Source organism: Ambystoma mexicanum, chromosome 13 (assembly GCF_040938575.1).
Source record: "Ambystoma mexicanum isolate Mex_15411 chromosome 13, UKY_AmexF1_1, whole genome shotgun sequence".
NCBI lineage: Eukaryota > Metazoa > Chordata > Amphibia > Caudata > Ambystomatidae > Ambystoma > Ambystoma mexicanum.
In genome coordinates, this window is record NC_090938.1 from 391,912,045 (window position 1) to 391,931,328 (window position 19,284).

Below are 19,284 nucleotides of genomic sequence, written 5' to 3' on the forward strand. Positions count from 1 at the left end.
CAGCACCCTGCCTTATTTAGTTCAGTTTTGTTAAATGTTCTGTATTTTGCTCTAAAAGTATACATACATCCCCTCCGTCGTCCCCAAAAAAGGGTACAGAACTCGGACACATCCTTTTACTGTGGGAGAAGTCAGGGACTGGGAGGCCCCAAAGCCAGGCTGCCCCTCAAACACCCACTGCAGAACCATACAAAATAGCATACACAGTCACTGAAATTAGGACACAGAAATAATTTGATTTATAAGGAAAGAACAACAAACTGGGCATATGTTTAAAATGGTATACCGTGATGATAACGAATGCACAATAACGAATTACTTTTTCAGTGAATACAAAATTACGAAAACATTGAATTTTACAGTAAAAGTATATATGGGGTGGGGTAAGGGTTTAAAAAGGGAGGAAGGGGTTGTGGTGGGGTAATAAAGAAAGAGGCCGCAAAGAACCTGTTATTAACGTTAGAGAGGCAAATTGATTGGGAGGGGTGGACCTGCTTCAAATTGCCGCCAAGATGGTGGCCACTTAAAGGAATGCCTGGAGGTTTGTCACATTTCTGGGGAGACCACCCTTACCCCTGTGCCTTCCTCGGGTTCCGTTTTTGTTTTACTTCTATACTGGCTCGATTCACTCAACGTGTCCATTCAGGAAGCAGTACGTCCTTACCAACCTATCCCATCTCTGTTCCACTCAATGGGCAGAGCATGGAGGTACAAACAGAGCTTAAAGATACTGGATAATAATGTGTCGTGACCTCTACATGTTTACCTAGGGGGGTCTAAATTAGAGCCTACCCACGCCAGCGAAGTTACTATTGGCAGGTGTCTCTGGTTACTACACTACACTTTAAGTCACGGCTGAGAAATAGCACCATCTAAGGTAGGTGAGTGGCGAACAAAGTTCTGACAGTGCAATGCCACTGTCTGAGATTGCCATTGTGCAGCCCCATTCCTATCCCAGCCCTGTGTGAAGTAATGTCATCACGCCAGCCCGTCAAGTCATGCACTGGACGCGGCAGGAAGAGGTCCGGGGACCAGGTTGTACGTTAACCACTGTGCCCATTTGGGGTTGGTGGATAGGAGAGGGCATAACCCTGGGCAGATATCTGGGACAGAACACACACAATAAATAACCGTTCTAAACAGGTTCATATTAGCTTTTATATCCTCACAATGGGATTTTGTATGGCAAGATAACGAATGAACATTAGCTGAGGCATTTACTGGACCAGAGGTCTGCAACCTGCGGCTCTCCAGATGTTTTGCACTACAACTCCCATGATCCCTCACCATTGACTATGCTGATTCGTGTTGATGGGAGTCATAGTTCAAAACATCTGGAGAGAGCCAATGGTTGCAGATCCCTGGCCGGGACCTTCCCTCCATGATTCACCTTCAGGGCATTTTACAAAGACAACCTGTTTAAGATTCTTACACTTTGCGTAATCTTGCCATCTAGTGGTTGGATTCGGAATTGTCTTCAGAATGATGTTGAAAGCAAACCATAGCATTGATAATTTCAGGACTCCTGTTCATTAAAAACGCAATTTGGCAGTGGGGAGCCGGTACGTGTTGATATACACGTAGGTGGCTCACTGGCGCCACATTTTACTCATTTGCACGGCAGAGTGCAAAAGTGCAGGGTACGCCACCTTTTGCCTTGCACTTTTCCACTCCGCCATACAAAGTGAGTGCGTTTAGTTTTCATTGTGAGCACCACTTGCCATGCTTGTATGCCATGCAACGCTGACAATCAGTGCTCGAGAGTAACCATAATGACATGCACATTCTATTACCCTACAGAATATGCACTTCCATTATGATATAAAAATAAAAATGGGGCACATGGAGGAAAGAGCAGGAGGAAGAAAACGGTACATGGACAAATGTGGCAGACAAGGGAATATCAATAAAATGGTAGTAAATGCAACAAAATCAGTTAAATCGATAAGCAGAAACCTCAGGACCAGATCAGGGTCTCTACAATCCCAAAACACATTCTTTCAACTTACAGGCCAGTACATTGCTTCTGGCACTGTGGCAACACTCTGTCTCAACTGGGTGATTGACTCCTGTCTACTGTGGTTTCCTTCCGCCTCAGACGGTTGGTCGCTTGCACCTAGATCACAGGGCCTCCCAAAACCAGTAGGCTCACAATCTTACATTCCATATTCCCTGTCCTGTCGAACATGAGTAGGACCCGCACCACATCTGACACCCCCTAACCTTGCTCTAACGGAATCCGAACAAAACAACGGGAAAACAAACGTCGAGCGGGAGTGTCCCCCCTCTACCCTTGATCGACATTCCTGGTCCTGGCCGTTGCCGGGGTGTCCCCTGCTTCCATAAAAAGGAAAGCGGGGACAAGCAAAATCAAAATTTTAAAAAACGAAAGGACCCTGTGGCGCTGGATCCCCTCCATGTGCGTGAAGGGCACCAGCGTCGCAGGGGGATTGCAGAGGTGGCGGCGGCACACTTTGCTGTGTGCCGCCAGAATGTAAGGGGCTTGGTGGAGCATGTGGTCCAAAATGGCCTTGGGAGACAAAACCAAGAGTTATTTTCAAAAAAATAACTTTTGTTTTTTTCTCCCTCGGTCATTTCTGCTTCGAACATATCTCGGTAATCCGTTCCAAGAGCACCCATCCTCAAGAATCACATGGAGGGGACCCACCATACAACCTTGTGGGGTGCAGAATACGCTGATTGCCCCTTGCAAACCTAGACCGGTTTTATTACCCTTACCCATTCTGCAGGGTATAGCATCTTCACCCAAATCCCCTTTTCTGCTGTTTGTTTGTTTTATTATTTATAATGCGCAGCAGACCAGAGGAAATCAGGGCACAGAAGGCAGCAAGAGGATTTTCAGCTTTGGTTACAGTGCTGTACAGGTAAACATGAATAAAAACAGAATAGACACAAGGCATACATTTAGACATACATTTATATACAGTTATAGGCAGAATGGAACGCATGGCCTATGCCTAGACGGTCAAAAGGCAGAGAGGCGGATGGTCATAATAGGATGGTATATAAGGTAAACGTAACGGGTATGGAAGTGTGGGATCGGCAAGCTGGGAGTTAGTGGTCTGGGAGTTAGTAGTCTTTTTCCTTAATCCAGTGAATGAGGTTGTGCCTAAAAAGTAAGTAGGCCTGGTCGGCCCTTATGGATGGGGAAAGGGGATTCCACAGCTGGGCTGCTTTCACTGGGAAGCTGATGCCTCCCATTTTGGAGAGTTTGAATCTGGACACGGTGAGTAGATTGGAATTGGTATTTCTGGTAGGGCGGTTGGAGGAGTGTCTCTTGAATTTGTCTGTGAGGTAACGTGGGGCAGCGTTATTAAGGCACTTGTGAGTGAGGGAGGCTGCTTTAAGAGAAATGTCCTTTGTGGAGAGCCAATGGTTTGCTCTCCTTATGTCGGAGATATGCTATTTTCTAGGGATGCTCAATGGTGCTCTGAGAGCATTATTTTGTAGGATCTGGATTTTGTTTGTGATGTATTTGTTAGTCCCTAGATATAGGGCGCTACAATAATTGAGTTTTGACAAGATTAGGGCTCTTGCCAAAGTGGTGCAACTGTTGGTGGAGAGGAAGGGCTTGGCTGCTCTGATTAATCTACATGTGTAGGCGGTGAAAGAGGCCATGGAACTGACCTGTTTATTGAAGGAGAGTGTGGCGTCTAGGTAGAATCCCAGAGTTTTTACTTCTTTAGCTACTTCTATTAAAGATAAAACCTGGTGTACTGACATACAGTCGGCACTCACTAACAAAGTGGCCAAGCTCCAAAACAAAATAGCTCTAAAGAAAGCTTTACTATCAGCCCAAACACAAGCTCCCCCGAACAAAACACTGAAGTCCAAACCCATAGAACATACCCAATTTAATTTCTCTAAGGTCTCAGTTATTGAGGTAGAGAAAACGATTCTCGCGCTGAAACCCTCCAATTGCAAAGGTGACCAATGCCCAGCACAACTGATCAAGGATGCTGCTAGAGATCTAGTGTTACAAAGTTGCCGGTCGTGCAGATATGAATACCTCCGTCCCCAAGTACCACACAGGCAATTATATGAATACTGCCTGTGCAATCCTTGGAGCCACAGGTGTGGTAGTTTGTCGAGGCTGGAGTCAGGAACTGCCGGAAGGACCCTTTGAGCGCTGTAAGGCAAGGAGGGATTAGTACAGGGCAAAATGCAATTCACAGGGTATCTAGAAATAGAAACTAAACGTTCTTACCTATGTGCACTGTATATGTACTGTGGGTCCACCCAGAAAAGAAGGTGAGTGATTGGACCTGAACTCAGGTTAGGAGAGGTTTCCACAACCTCTGGTTGATGACGGTAAGCACTTGGATTTGAAGTGCTTGATCAGGCGAACGCCTAGTGAAAGGCCATAGGCCCAGGTTCCAAAGAATCGTGGTTCGTGGAGAAAATCCGTTAATCAGGCCGTGGTCGAGTAAACCAAGAGTTCCAAAGTTAATCAAGGCAAGTTCAGGGTTAAGAAAACACTCCGTTAGGCAGACCGTTGTCGAGTAACCAAAAGTTCCAATAGTGTTCAAAGCAAGTTCAGGGCGTAGAGAAAGCAATCCGTTAAGCAGACCGTTGTCGAGTAACCAAGAGTTCCGATAAAGTTCAAGGCAAGTTCAGGGCATAGAGAGAGCAATCCGTTAAGCAAAACCGTTGTCGAGTAACCAAAAGTTTCCTGGTAGATTCAAAGCGTAGCAATGTCCAAGAGAAAGACCAGCTGTGAAGCACCGTGTCGGTGTTTCTGAGTGCATTTAAACCATTGGAGAAAGTCACGTGATGTTCAACAAGGAACGTTGAGGCGTGGGGATCGTCACGTGATACCGATTGCGTTTGGTCTCCTCACGTGACGATCAGGTCCACATGGGCAATGGTGATTGCGGCCATATGGGAACCTCCAATTGCATTGCCAACGGAGAGAAGGGCGATAGACACCAAGTCTGCCATGGACCCCCCTGACATTACGAGTGCACTGGTGTCGCCTTGTCTGCGCGCCCAGAGGTAAGCCTCGGGGGCTACGTAATGTGGGTGTGTGGAAACGTGAGTCTGTGGGAAACATAGGAGTTCGTAAGGTAGAGGACGTGGACGTGGAAGATGTAACAGAGTCCCCCCTCAAAGGCCCACGACCTCGTGGGCAGGAGGGATGGTCCCTATGCAAGCGCTCAACAAGAAGCAGAGCCTGGACGTCCCGAGATGAAACCCAAGAGCGCTCCTCCGGACCATAGCCCAACTAGTCCATGAGGTATCTGAGCCGACCTCTGTGCAGACGGGAACCCAAAATGGCACTAACCTCAAAGACATCGGGTGTGGAGACTGAAACAGGAGCATGAGGAGTATGAACCCAGGTAGGGGCAAGGTATGGTTTAAGGAGGGAAGTATGAAAAACCGGGTGTATACGCCAAGCAGATGGAATAGCAAGGCGCAAGGCAACAGGGTTCAGGACTTTAGCAATTCTGTAGGGGCCGACAAAGCGGGGCAGAAGTTTGCGACAGCCCGGGATGTGTAAGTGGCGAGTTGACAACCAAACCTGGTCCCCTACATGATACACAGGTGCTACTGCTCGTTTCCTGTCCGCCTTCTTCTTCATAGCCGTCTGTGCCTCACAGAGATGGATCATGGTTTGGGCATGAACCTTAGTTAGATCGCGGGCACAAGCAGTAGCAGCAGGGGTGGCAGAAGGAAATTCCGGAAGTGGAAGGGTGCGTGGGTGTTGGCCATACATGGAATAGAAAGGAGAAAAGCCGGTGGCCGAGTGCCATGCATTATTGTAGGCGAATTCAGCGAGATGGAGCAGATCGAACCAGGAATCTTGATACTGAAGGGTCAGGCAGCGCAAATATTGTTCTAGAGCCTGATTCACCCTTTCCGTCTGTCCATCACTTTCCGGGTGATAGGCCGAGGAGAAGCGGGCATCAATACCCAGGAGCTTGGTCAGAGAACGCCAAAAACAGGACGTGAATTGTGTTCCACGGTCTGAGGCCGAAAAGACAAAAGACAGACCTAAAAAACAAACGGGCCAAGGTCGGGGCTGACGGCACGCCAGTGCAGGGAATGAAACAGGCCATTTTAGTATAAGAATCAACGATGACTCAGATGGTATCATACCCCTGTCTGCGGGGTAAGTCTGTGATAAGGTCCATAGAGACCGTGTGCCAAGGTTTGGGGGGGAACGGGTAGAGGTTGGAGCAAACCTAAAGGACGTCCCCTGCGTGATTTACATTGGGCACAGATCGCACAGGTGTTTACATAGTTCGCTACATCCCTTCTCATTGACGGCCACCAACACCAGCGTCAAAATAACTCCAAGGTACGTTGTTGCCCTGGATGTCCGTTGATGGCAGCATCATGAGACCAGGCAAGTGCTTGATTGCGTACATCGCTAGTGGGGAGGAATAATTTCCCTTGAATGAATGGCAGTCCCTCCTGGAGTGTAATGTCCCATTCAGTGAGTATGTGCGGGTGTTGGCAGGTCCAATCTTTAATCGTGGTAAGCATGGTTGGGGCTGGTGTACATAGGCAGATGACATGGCCCTTTCCCAATAATGTGTCTGGAAATGTGGAAAGCGATACTCCCCCAGGAGAACGTGAAAGTGCATCCGCTTTACCATGAGCGAGAGCTGGCCTATGCTTTACCACAAAATCGAATGCGGCGAAGAATAAATGCCAACGCACCTGCCTACTGTTCACACATTTCAGAGAGGCAAGATCCTGCAGGTTTTTATGATCTGTGTACACCACCGTTTGATGCTTTGCCCCCATGAGATGGTGACGCCAGGTTTGAAGTGCATCCTTAATGGCTAACAGTTCCTTTTCTGTTACAGTATAATGGAACTCGGCTGTCGAGAATTTCCGTGAATGATAAGCTATAGGATGCAAAAGCCCAGTAGCAGAACAAGGTTGAGAAAGAATAGCGCCTAACGCGAAAGAGGAGGCATCCGCCTCTACAACAAACGGCACCTCCGGATCAGGGTGTTGTAGCACAGGGGCAGAAACAAACCTAGACTTGAGTGCCTCAAAGGCCTCTTGGTGGTCAGGTGTCCAGATAAAGGGGACATGAGGGCTGGTGAGGGCGGTCAGGGGAGAAACAATGGCAGAAAAGCCGGCGATGAATCGCCTGTAAAAGTTGGCAAAACCGAGAAACGATTGGAGTTGTTTGAGGTTGACGGGGGTAGGCCACTCCGTGATTGCACATACTTTTGCCTGATTCATGGTCAACCCACCGGGTGTAATGTGGAAACCCAGGAACTCTACTTCTTGAGAATGAAACAAACACTTTTCAGGTTTTGCGAACAAAGCGTTTTTTTTTTTAGGCGAGAGAGGACTTCTCTTACATGCCCGATATGGTCTTCTAGAGAGGATGAGAAGATCAAGATATCATCTAAATAGACCACCACGAATACATCAAGAATGTCAGATAATACATCATTGATGAAGCATTGGAATGTGGCAGGAGCGTTACAGAGCCCAAAGGGCATCACGGTGTACTCAAACAACCCCTGTCGAGAACAAAAGGCCGTTTTCCACTCGTCCCCCCGCCGCATACGGATCAGATTGTATGCCCCTCTCAGGTCCAACTTGGTAAAGATAGAGGCGGCTGTTAACTTATCTAACAGCGTAGAAATGAGTGGAATAGGATACCTGTTTTTTATGGTGATGGCATTCAACTGTCTATAGTCCACGCACGGGCGTAGACACCTTCCTTCTTTGGCACAAAGAAAATGGGGCTAGCAGCCGGGGAACAGGAGGGACGGATATGACCTAAACGCAGAACCTGCTGTATGTAATCCTTCAGGGCTTGTTCCTCGGAAGGTGACAACGAGTAGATCCTCCCCTTTGGTATGGGGGCATCTGGAATGAGATCAATAGGACAATCGTAGGCCCTATGCGGTGGCAAACCCTCCGCGGATGCCTTATCGAAAACCATGTGGAAATCTTGGTATTCAACAGGGATGCTAACCGAGATGGCCCCTACGGTATGTAATGTGGTAACCTCTGCTGTGTCATCAGTGAGTCGGGAGGAGGCCATGGCGCCAAGAATCGTGGCAGGAGAAACAAGGGAGTCTGATTCTATCAGGCAAAAATGTTGACATAACTCCGACTCAAACGATACGTGACCTGTTCCCCAATTGATCAAAGGGTTATATTGCCTCAACCAGGGGATACCTAGAATGATACCGAACTGCGGTGTAGTGATGAGATCGAATGACAGAGTCTCTTTATGTGTGCCTTGTATTACCACCTCAAGAGGGGCAGTTTGATGACTGATGGGGCCAGAAGTCAGGGACGTGCCATCGACTGCTTGTATGGACTCAGGATGCTCCTTTTTGATTAGCGGTAGGTTAAGACTATGGGCTAAAGCGATGTCCATGAAGCAGCCAGTGGCCCCTGAATCGATCACAGGATAGACAGTGTGTGTGATTTCCCTGGTTGGTTTTAATAAGGCCTGCACTACTATGGGTCTGATTGGACCAAAGGCGGGTTCAGTGGGGGTCAATGAAGGGCTTGCCGGTGCCCCCTCTCTCATGGGCGAGCCTTCTGAAAAAGCGGATTCTTGTTTCTGGGACGTCGAGGGCATTCTTTCACATAGTGCCCGTTGAGTCCGCAATAAAAGCAAGCGTTATCTGTCCTCCGACGTTCCCTTTCAGTTGGTGTTATTGGACTGCGGACCCCGCCTATTTGCATGGGTTTGGGACTGGTAGATGGAGGGGCCGGGGAAGAGTGACTAGTAAATGTCGCTTCTGCCTTCCGCTCGGATCTGCGGGCGTCTAACTGCAGTGTGAGATCAACTAAATCCGAAAAAACAGAAGGCAGAGCAGGAACCACCGACAGAGCATCCTTCATGGCATTGGATAAGCCCCGGTAGAAAACAATCGCCTTTTTTTCCTCTGGCCAAGAAGTTTCTGCGGCCAATTGGTTAAAACGGGTGATATAGTCTATCAGGGTTTGCCTACCCTGTGTGAGATCAAGTAATTCCAAGTCCCGTGCCTGAGCCTTGTAACAGGTATCGAATACCTTTGCCATTTCTGCGACCAGCAGATCGAAATCGTATAAGGCAGGGTGATCGTTTTCCAACAATGGATTTGCCCAAGTGGCAGCTACCCCGGACAAATGAGACAGAAGGAAGGCGGCCTTAGTGACGGAGTCGGGGAAAGCCTGAGGTTTGCATAAGAAGTGTAATTTACACTGATTTATGAAGGTGCGATATTTCCGGGGTTCACCTTGGAAGCGTTCTGGAGCAGCAAGAGGGGGGGGTCAATGGGAGCAGCACTGGAGTGGGAACGGGAACGGGGGCTGAAGTCGGGGCAGGCTGGGCTGGAGAGGCAGGACCGGGTTCATCGTCATCACCGGGCAAGGGAAAACGTGTACTCTGGAGGGCATCAACGTGGTGGTGAATGGCGGTCGTGGCAGTGGCCATATCGGTCCTAAGGGTCTCTAGGGCCTGCATTAACGCGGTCACAGGGTCCCCGGCGGAGGGATTCATAGTCTGAACGAACCGGGAAGGCTTCACAGTCTGTTACAAAGTTGCCGGTCGTGCAGATATGAATACCTCCGTCCCCAAGTACCACACAGGCAATTATATGAATACTGCCTGTGCAATCCTTGGAGCCACAGGTGTGGTAGTTCGTCGAGGCTGGAGTCAGGAACTGCCGGAAGGACCCTTTGAGCGCTGTAAGGCAAGGAGGGATTAGTACAGGGCAAAATGCAATTCACAGGGTATCTAGAAATAGAAACTAAACGTTCTTACCTATGTGCACTGTATATGTACTGTGGGTCCACCCAGAAAAGAAGGAGAGTGATTGGACCTGAACTCAGGTTAGGAGAGGTTTCCACAACCTCTGGTTGATGACGGTAAGCACTGGGATTTGAAGTGCTTGATTAGGCGAACGCCTAGTGAAAGGCCATAGGGCCTGGTTCCAAAGAATCGTGGTTCGTGGAGAAAATCCGTTAATCAGGCCGTGGTCGAGTAAACCAAGAGTTCCAAAGTTAATCAAGGCAAGTTTAGGGTTAAGAAAACACTCCGTTAGGCAGACCGTTGTCGAGTAACCAAAAGTTCCAATAGTGTTCAAAGCAAGTTCAGGGCGTAGAGAAAGCAATCCGTTAAGCAGACCGTTGTCGAGTAACCAAGAGTTCCGATAAAGTTCAAGGCAAGTTCAGGGCGTAGAGAGAGCAATCCGTTAAGCGAAACCGTTGTCGAGTAACCAAAAGTTTCCTGGTAGATTCAAAGCGTAGCAATGTCCAAGAGAAAGACCAGCTGTGAAGCACCGTGTCGGTGTTTCTGAGTGCATTTAAACCATTGGAGAAAGTCACGTGATGTTCAACAAGGAACGTTGAGGCGTGGGGATCGTCACGTGATACCGATTGCGTTTGGTCTCCTCACGTGACGATCTGGTCCACATGGGCAACGGTGATTGCGGCCATATGGGAACCTCCAATTGCATTGCCAACGGAGAGAAGGGCGATAGACACCAAGTCTGCCATGGACCTCCCTGACATTACGAGTGCACTGGTGTCGCCTTGTCTGCGCGCCCAGAGGTAAGCGTCGGGGGCTACGTAATGTGGGTGTGTGGAAACGTGAGTCTGTGGGAAACATAGGAGTTCGTAAGGTAGAGGACGTGGACGTGGAAGATGTAACATCTAGCCCCCTTCATCACCAAACTCATTAACTCCTCCTTCACGACTGGCACCATCCCGCGCAATCTAAAGGAATCTTGGTTACTCCCTCTTCTGAAAAAACAAACACTGGACCCGAACATACCCACCAACTACAGGCCCATCACCACGGTGCCATTTCTACATTTCTACTAAAAATCCTAGATAAGGTAGCATACACCCAAATTCAGAACTTCAGAACCAAATTCAGAACTTCCTCGAGGTGAACCTACTCTTAGGTGCCCGCCAATCCGGTTTCCGACCACAACATGGCACAGAGACAGCCCTTATCGATTTAAAGGCCCAAATAGACTCACTAAGAGATGAAGGAAAACTAGCACTTCTCCTCCTACTAGACCTTTCAGCTGCCTTTGACTTGGTGGACCACAGAGTTCAGTGTAGTCACTTGGACTGAGCGGCCCACTTCTCAAAGGAAGCTATAGTTTGGATACAGTCTTTCCTTAGCGACAGGACTATGAGGGTCTTCTCACCATCGGCCGCAGCAGACCCGATACCCATTACTTGTGGGGTGCCCCAGGGATCATGCGTCTCGCCAACACTCTACAACATCTTCACCAAGCCACACTTTGACGATCTTGACAATCTGGGTATCACCTATACCAACTACGCAGATGATACCCAGATTCTCCTACCACTTACGGGGGATTATGAAGAAGATCTGGCTTTGGTGAATAGAGTCTATAGCATCGTTCAAGCATGGATGGCTAACCAAGGCCTGTGTCTGAACGATGATAAAACAGAGCGCATCATTCTGGGCACCGCAGCTCGTATCTCAAAACTTAACCTTAATTACTTGGCATTCATTATTGATGGGAATGCTATTAATGTTGCCAGAGAAGTAAAAACCCTAGGCTTTTACCTCGATTCAACCTTATCCCTCACCAAACAGGTAAATTCATTAGCTTCATCTACAACCTATACATGCAAACTAATAAGAGCAGGAAAACAATTCCTGTCAGTTGTCTTATCAAAAGATGATTATTGTAATGCTCTCTGCATAGGGGCAAACAAACAAACCATTAACATAATTCAAGTGCTACAGAATAATGCTCTTAGGGCTGCCTTAAGCATCCCTAGAAGAGCACACATCTCTGATATAAGAAGGAAACATAAATGTCTCTCCACCCAAGGAAAATCAACCTCAAATCAGCTTCCCTCATACAGAAATGCTTAAATAACAAAGCACCTCGCTACCTAACAGAATGATTTACCAGAAAAAACTCCATCAGACCGTCGAGAATAGCCAACCCCAACTGCCTTCAAGTGCCAAGATTCAAACTGTCCACCATTGGAGGGTCCAGCTTCTCAGTTAGGGCAGCACAATTATGGAATTCCCTTCCACACACTCTCAGATCTGACCAAACGTTTATCAAATTCAGAAAGAGTATAATTAAATGGCTCACAGAGAAAGACATGTAACCAACACTTTCCTACTGCACTAACTTAGCCTTGCCTGCATACAATGCATACAATGTATCTTGACATAGTCTTGTTAATATGTAAATATCTGTAAATTGCTACATGTGGTCTACATCTATATGCCGCTATACTTGTCTATGCAGTTTACCCTCACCCTGTAACGCCGATGTAACCTGTCCTTACCTTGCTCCTTTACTTCTGTAACTAAGCTGTAAGTTCTCTTTTCACCTGTGCCCTGATACCCCTGGTTCCGGCGCGCACAACAGATAAATAAACAAACAAACAAACAAACAATGGTGTTACCATCTATGATGAAGCTTGTATAGTTGTGACTGAGTTTGCTAATGTTAGTAGTGGTGCCAAGGATTATAATCTCAGTTTTGTCATCATTCAGGCATAGGCAATGGGCGGCCATCCATGCCTGAATGATGAGGTACACTCTATTCACCAAAGCCAAATCCTTGTCATAATCTCCCGCCAGCGGTATGAGGATCTGGGTATCATCGGCATAATTAGTGTAGGTGATCCCGATACCAAGACCATCAGGATCATCGAAAAGGGGCTTTGTGAATATGTTGTACAGGGTGGGAGAGACACATGATCCCTGGGGCACCCCGCAGGAAATAGGGATGGGGTCTGCAGAGGCTGATGGAGAGAAGACACGCATAGTCCTATTATTTAGGAATGATTGTATCCAGCCTATTGCTTCTTGTGAGAAGTGAGCGGCTGAATCCAGGTGGTTGCATAGGATTTTGTGGTCTACTAAGTCAAACGCCGCTGATAGGTCGAGGAGCAGTAGCAGGGCAGTTTTGCCTTTGTCTCTTAGTGTGTCAATTTGTGCCTTGAGGTCGATCAGCGCTGTCTCAGTCCCGTGTTCGGGTCTGAAGCCTGACTGGCGGACTCCTAGGAGGTGGTTGGATTCTAAGTATTGCTGTATTTGGATATAAGCTACCTTGTCTAGGATCTTGAGAAGGAAGGGAACTGTAGTAATGGGTCTGTAATTAGTGGATATAGAGGGGTCCGGTGATTGTTTTTTGAGTAGTAGGAGGACCCAAGACTCCTTGAGGTTGCAGGGGATAGTACCGGTGGAGAATGAGGCATTGATGAGCTTAGATATGAAGGGTGATAGGTCTCTGGCCGCATCTTTGATATAGTTTGGGATAGCCAAAGGTTGCCTTGGCAATTCGAAGGTTTGAGGGTTAGAATGACTTTTTCCACCTCTAGGATAGATTGTAGCTTTGTTTAGAATAGGGAAGGACTCTTAAGTATATGGACTCTGACTAGAACATATAACAAGTATTGCAAAGTACTTCCTTATAGAATAAGTTACAAAGTGTTACTAAGCTCTTACCTTTGAGTTGCTTGTTGCCTCTCTGAAAAGTATAAGAAGTTATTTACTTACCTTTGAATTGTGTTCCATTCTTCTAGAAAGTAATTGAGTTGGTATTTATTTATTATTCCTGAAACTGAGTAAATGTAAAAGTCTACCAATAGGGTTTAATCACCTGGAATAGCTTCTGCCATTCTAAAAGTAGAACATTGGGTTTTGCTTACCCTGAACTGCTTAGTGTCTTTCTAAAACAGCCTTACAGAGTTCTCATATATTCTAGAGGTGCATTCTGCCCCTCTGAAAAGTACACAAAGTTCATTATTGACCTTACAATTGTGTTCCGCTCTTCTGAAAAGTAGTATTGGTATAACTGTCTATTCCTATAATAAAAAGAGTGTAAGAGCTTAAGACCAATAGGGTTTTACTCACCCTGAATAGCTTGCTGCCATTCTAAATGTGTATCCAGAGTTCTTTATTATCCATGAGTAGCCGACTGTCCCTCTGAAAAGTATATATGTTATTTACTTACCTTTGACCGTGTTCTGAAAAGTAATAGTGTTGTAACTGTATTCATTCCTGAGAGAAGAATAAGTTACATATGTTGTCAAGTGCTTACCTGTTTGGTAGTTTAAGTGTAATATTCCTGAAACAGAATAACATATACAGTGACCAGGTTAACTTGTAACAGTTTTGGTATAACTAGAGTATTCCTGAATCAGAATAACACTGTAGGTTATTGTATTGTATTTGTTATTTATATAGCGCTCTTTCCCCATTTGTATGGCCTGAATGCGCTTTGCGATTGGAACCCCCTCAGTGACCGCGTTCAGTGTGTAGGAGGTTCTAAGAGTTTAGATTAAGAGATGGTTGGGTGTATTTTCGCCGGTTTAGGATTTAGGTGCTCAAAAGGTTGGGCACGTGGATGGGCGCTGTTGGGTGTTTAGGATAGAGTGCTATTGCTGAAGATTCAATGTGTGCCTAGCTATACCAAATTTTATTTTTGTTGGTAGTAGCTGTATGCTAGTGGCAGAGGTGTTGAGGTACGTCAGGGGTTTCAGTGTGGACGGCTCTGTGCGCTGCTAGACCGAAATGGCCTAGCCATAGCTGCGCTCTATAGTGCATGGATGGATGGATGGCTGTGCTTTAGTCCACAGACGTGGTGTAAGGTATATGTATCTTATGCTTTAATGTAGTTCGGCTGCAGCGTCATTTTTCTTTGTCCAATGTGGACGGCATGGTCTTGTTATCCGTGGTCTCTCTAGAGCGAAAGTCTGAGCAGCGAGGGTGAGTCCTGGAGGGGGTAGGGCATGGGCGATGACGACGATAGGGGACAGGGAGGACAATTGCGCAGGCGAACGTGTGTTGTGGAGTGCCGCTACGAAAGCTGCTGGCATTCGTGAGATGTTTAGTGGGTAGAAGAACAAGTTACTTAGCAACTGTAACGTTCTTTCGACTGGATGTTCCTCCCACGTATTCCTCATTTTATGATAAATCGTTATCTCCAGCTTCGCTGCTTCGGAAAAAACATTTTCTTGGCAGAGGGCGCTGTGCTCGAGGTCATGGCGTCGAATGTCCCTCGACGGACTCTGTACTCTGTCGACGTCACCGATGGTATAAATAGCTCGAGCCGTGCCCGTTGCTTCAGTTCTGTTTTTTTGATAAATATATATAGGAGGAACACCCAGGCGTGCCCCACGACAGATACATTCTTCGTGAGAAGAAGGTGTAAGAAAACGTAAACTGTACTGTGGGGTAGGATGGGAGGGTTGATGAGGAATACGTGGGAGGAACATCCAGTCGAAAGAACGTTACAGTTGGTAAGTAACTCGTTCTTCGAATGGATTGTGTCCTCCCACGTATTCCTCATCTTATTACATACTCCCATAGCAGTGGCAATTTTGGAGGTGGGAGTACTAATTACAGTTTTCATGGACAGAATGCAGAACTGCCTTGGCAAATAACCCCTCATTGGAGGAGGCAGTATCCAAGCAGTAAGGCTTGATGAAAGTATGCATTGTTTTCCAAGTTGCAGCTGAACAAATATCTGCTGCCGGGACTCCCCTCTTTAGAGTCGCAGAAGTAGCTATTCCCCTTGTAGAATGGGCTTGAAGCCCATCTGGTGGGTCTTTCCCGCCAATCTGTAACATTCAATTATGGCCAAAATAATCCAGCGGGATATGGTCTGTTTTGTTACTGATAAACCCAGTTTGTGACCAGTATAACCCACAAATAGTTGGTCATCTTGTCGCATTTTAGACATCCTTGAGATGTAAAAACTAAGAGCCCTCTTGGGATCTAGTCTATGCAGTCTCTCCTCTTCCTTGCCCAAATGAGGAGGAGGATAAAATGTTGGTAGTATTATTTTTTGTGACAAATGAAAGTCCGAAACTACCTCTGGTAAAAAGTATGGTTTAACTTTAAGGACTACCTTATCCTTATAAAAACAGTATATGGTGGTTTGCATGAGAGAGCCTGAAGTTCACTAACCCTGCGGGCTGATGATAGAGCCACAAGAAGTACAGTTTTTAGTGTTAAAAGCCTCAATGGACAGGAGTGCATAGGCTCAAAAGGTATGCAAGTCAAAAATGTTAGTACTAAATTTAAATCCCAAGTTGGGACATGAAAAGGTACTGGAGGGTATACGTTAGTAAACCCTTTTAAGAATTGAATGATTAATGGTATTTTGAAATATGAAACCTCTTCCGAGGTGTGCTTGAAAATGGACAGCGCAGCAAGGTATCCTTTCATCCTATCTGGAGCCCCAGATTGGCTAGATGTAATGGAAAAGAGAGCACTACTGGAGTGCCACATTGAAAAGGGTCCACATCCTTATCTTTGCACCAATTACTAAACTTGTTCCAGCGACATTTTGTTGCTGGCATTCTGGCCGAAAGCAAGACTTCCATTACGTCATCCGGAAGATCCCAATCCTTTAATCTCAACCTCTCAGAAACCATGCGTGAAGGTTGAGTGTCTTGACCTGTGGATGGAGAACCCGACCTTCCTCTTACGAGAGAAGATGAGAAGATCCTCTCTTTGTGGAAGACGTATTGGAGAGCAGATAGGCATGTCTAGAAGGTATGGGTACCACGTCCTCCTGGTCCAATCCAGGGCAATTAGGATCATGGTTTTCCTGAACTTTCTCAACCTCCTGATTACTTGAGGAATCACAGGGACTGGGGGAAACGCGTACAGCAGTGGAAACTTCCACTCCACTACGAATGCGTCTCCCAGAGCTCCTCTTTGAGGAAATTCCCTTGAGCAGTACTGATCGCACTTCCGGTTGATCGCGATGGCGAACAGATCCACTTGAGGGGTTCCCCAAAGGGCGAAGATCTCTTGAAGGACTTCCTGAGCTAGTTCCCACTCGTGAGAGACTGTGCTCTGCCTGCTCAGAGCGTCTGCCGCCGTGTTCTTCCCTCCGGCTAGGTGAATTGCCGATAGAGTGATTCCTTCTCGTATTGCCCAGAACCAGAGCTGCATTGCCTCTCTGCACAGTGGTAGTGACCCTACTCCTCTTCTTTTGTTGAGGTAGTACATGGCCACCATGTTGTCCGTCATTATCAGGACATTCTTTCCCTGTACAGAGGGTAGAAAGGCCTTCAGCGCTAGTCTGATTGCCCTCCGCTCCAAAAGGTTGATGTGTAGTTTGGACTCCGATGGAGACCAACGATCGCTGATTGTCAGATCGTTGGTGTGTGCTCCCCACCCCGTGAGTGAGGCGTCCGTCACTACTGTTGTCTCCGGCCATGGTTGCCAAAAAGATTCTCCCTTGAGAATGTTGTCGTTGCAAGCCCACCATAGAAGATCCTGAGCAACTGCGCTCGGGACTTGCAGAAGATCCGACATATTCCTTGAGAACTGGGACCACTGAGTTCTGAGTGCCCATTCAAGGGATCTCATTCTCAACCTGGCCTCTGGTACTAGGAAAATGCAGGATGCCATGAAGCCGAGCAACCTGAGAAAATCGAAGGCTGGTAGACGTTGGGCATTCTGGAACTTTGTTACCATCTGCTGGATGTGGAGAGCTCTCACTTCGGGAGGCAAGGCTTTTCCCGAGGAAGTATCCAAGACTGCTCCGATAAACTGGAGCTTTTGTGATGGGATCATATGGGACTTCTTGAAATTGAGGGAGAAGCCCAATTCGTGGAGGAAGTGGCAAGTGATCGAAAGATGTTCCTGAGCTTGTTTTGGAGAACTTGCTCTGATCAACCAGTCGTCCAGGTAGGGGTAGATGTGAATACCCCCTCTCCTGAGACTCGCTGCCACAACCGCCAACAGTTTGGTAAATACCCTTGGGCGGAGATCAACCCGAATGGCAGAACTCAAAACTGATAGTGAGAGTTGCCAAATGCGAACCTCAGGTACTTTCTGTGCTTTGGATGGATTGGCACATGAAAGTAAGCATCCTGAAGGTCCAATGATACCAACCAATCCTGGAGTTGGAGAGCCTGGAGGATTTGAGAAAGGGTCAGCATCTTGAACTTGTCCTTCCTGAGGAACTTGTTCAAGTTTCTTAAGTCCAAGATGGGTCTCAGTCTTCCATCCTTTTTTGGGATGAGAAAATATGGGGAGTACCAACCCCTGTTCCTCTCCGCTACAGGCACCTGTTCTATGGCACCTTTCTCTAGCAGGGTTAAAATTTCCTGCAACAGGAGCGGGTCTGGAATTTTTACAGAGTTGGCTCCCGGTGGATGATTCTGAGGTCTTTTTTGGAAGGGGAGACAGTAACCTTGGGTTACTGTTTCCAGTGCCCAAGCATCTGAGGTAATGCCCCGCCATTCCTTCAGATGCTGAGAGATCCTGCCTCCCACTGGTATTTTGTGTAACAAGGCCTCAGAGGGATTTGGAGGCGGCTGCAGGAGTGGCTGAGGTTAAAGATGCCGCTCCTGAGGCTGATTTTGCACCTCTTCCTCGTGCACCACGAGGGAAGTTTCTTTTGCCTCTTTGAGAAGCCTTTCCTCTTCCTCTACTAAATGAGGAGTAGTAACGAAAAGAACGACCCCTCCAGGAAGATGAGCCGGAATAGGGTTTTAGAGGCTGGCGCATGGAGGCACTAAGCGATTTAGCTGCCACTTTCGAGGTCTGAAGTTTTTCTAGGCTTTCATCAGCCTTACTGCCAAACAGCCTCGAGCCATCAAAGGGCATGTTAAGAAGCCTGGCTTGCACGTCTGGTGCAAACCCCGACTTCCTCAACCACGCAAATCTGCGTAGCACAATGCTTGCAGCCATAGATCTGCTGACACTATCAGCAGTATCCAGTCCAGACTGGAGACATTCCCCCATTGCCTCCTTCCCGTCGTTGACTATATTCAGGAAGCCTTCCCTTTCCTCGCCTTCCGAAATATGCTCAGCCGCCGCCGAAATACAGTCCCACAGGGTATGGGTAAACCTGGCCAGGGTACAGGTGACATTTGTCGACATACTGCCTGAAGTGAAAACTTTACGTGCCCAGGCATCAACTTTTTTATCCTCTCTATCTGGAGGGATAGTGGGATATGCAGTTTGCTTTGATGTGGATGCTGCCTGAATAACTAGACTTTCTGGAGTCGGATGCCTGTTTAAGTATTCAGGATCCGTACCAGCTGGTCTGTATTTCTTGGGGAAATTACTATCTGCAGCAGCAATGCTCTCAGGCTTTTCCCAGTTTTTCTCCACCCTCCTCTGAAGAGCCCTGTGAAAGGGGAGAACTGGATCTTTTTGAGGACCTCTGACAATTATATCCGTCATGTCATCCTGTTAAAAAACGGGTGAAGTGTTACCCCAACCTATATACTCAATTACTCTGGTCATAAGACTACATGTTCTGCAGGATCAGGTCTGGCAAACTCTAATTCTGGGGCGGTGTC

The 19,284-nt window shown here is 47.2% G+C and overlaps 2 protein-coding genes across 2 annotated transcripts in view; one reads left to right on the top strand and one right to left on the bottom strand.

Moving 5' to 3' along the window:
• The window catches only part of THTPA (thiamine triphosphatase), a 1,084,607-nt gene that overhangs the window by 573,430 nt on the left and 491,893 nt on the right, over nucleotides 1–19,284 (bottom strand). The gene's annotated exons all lie outside the window — the stretch shown is intronic.
• Nucleotides 1–19,284, top strand: part of ZFHX2 (zinc finger homeobox 2) — a 394,460-nt gene that overhangs the window by 242,643 nt on the left and 132,533 nt on the right. The window lies entirely within an intron of this gene.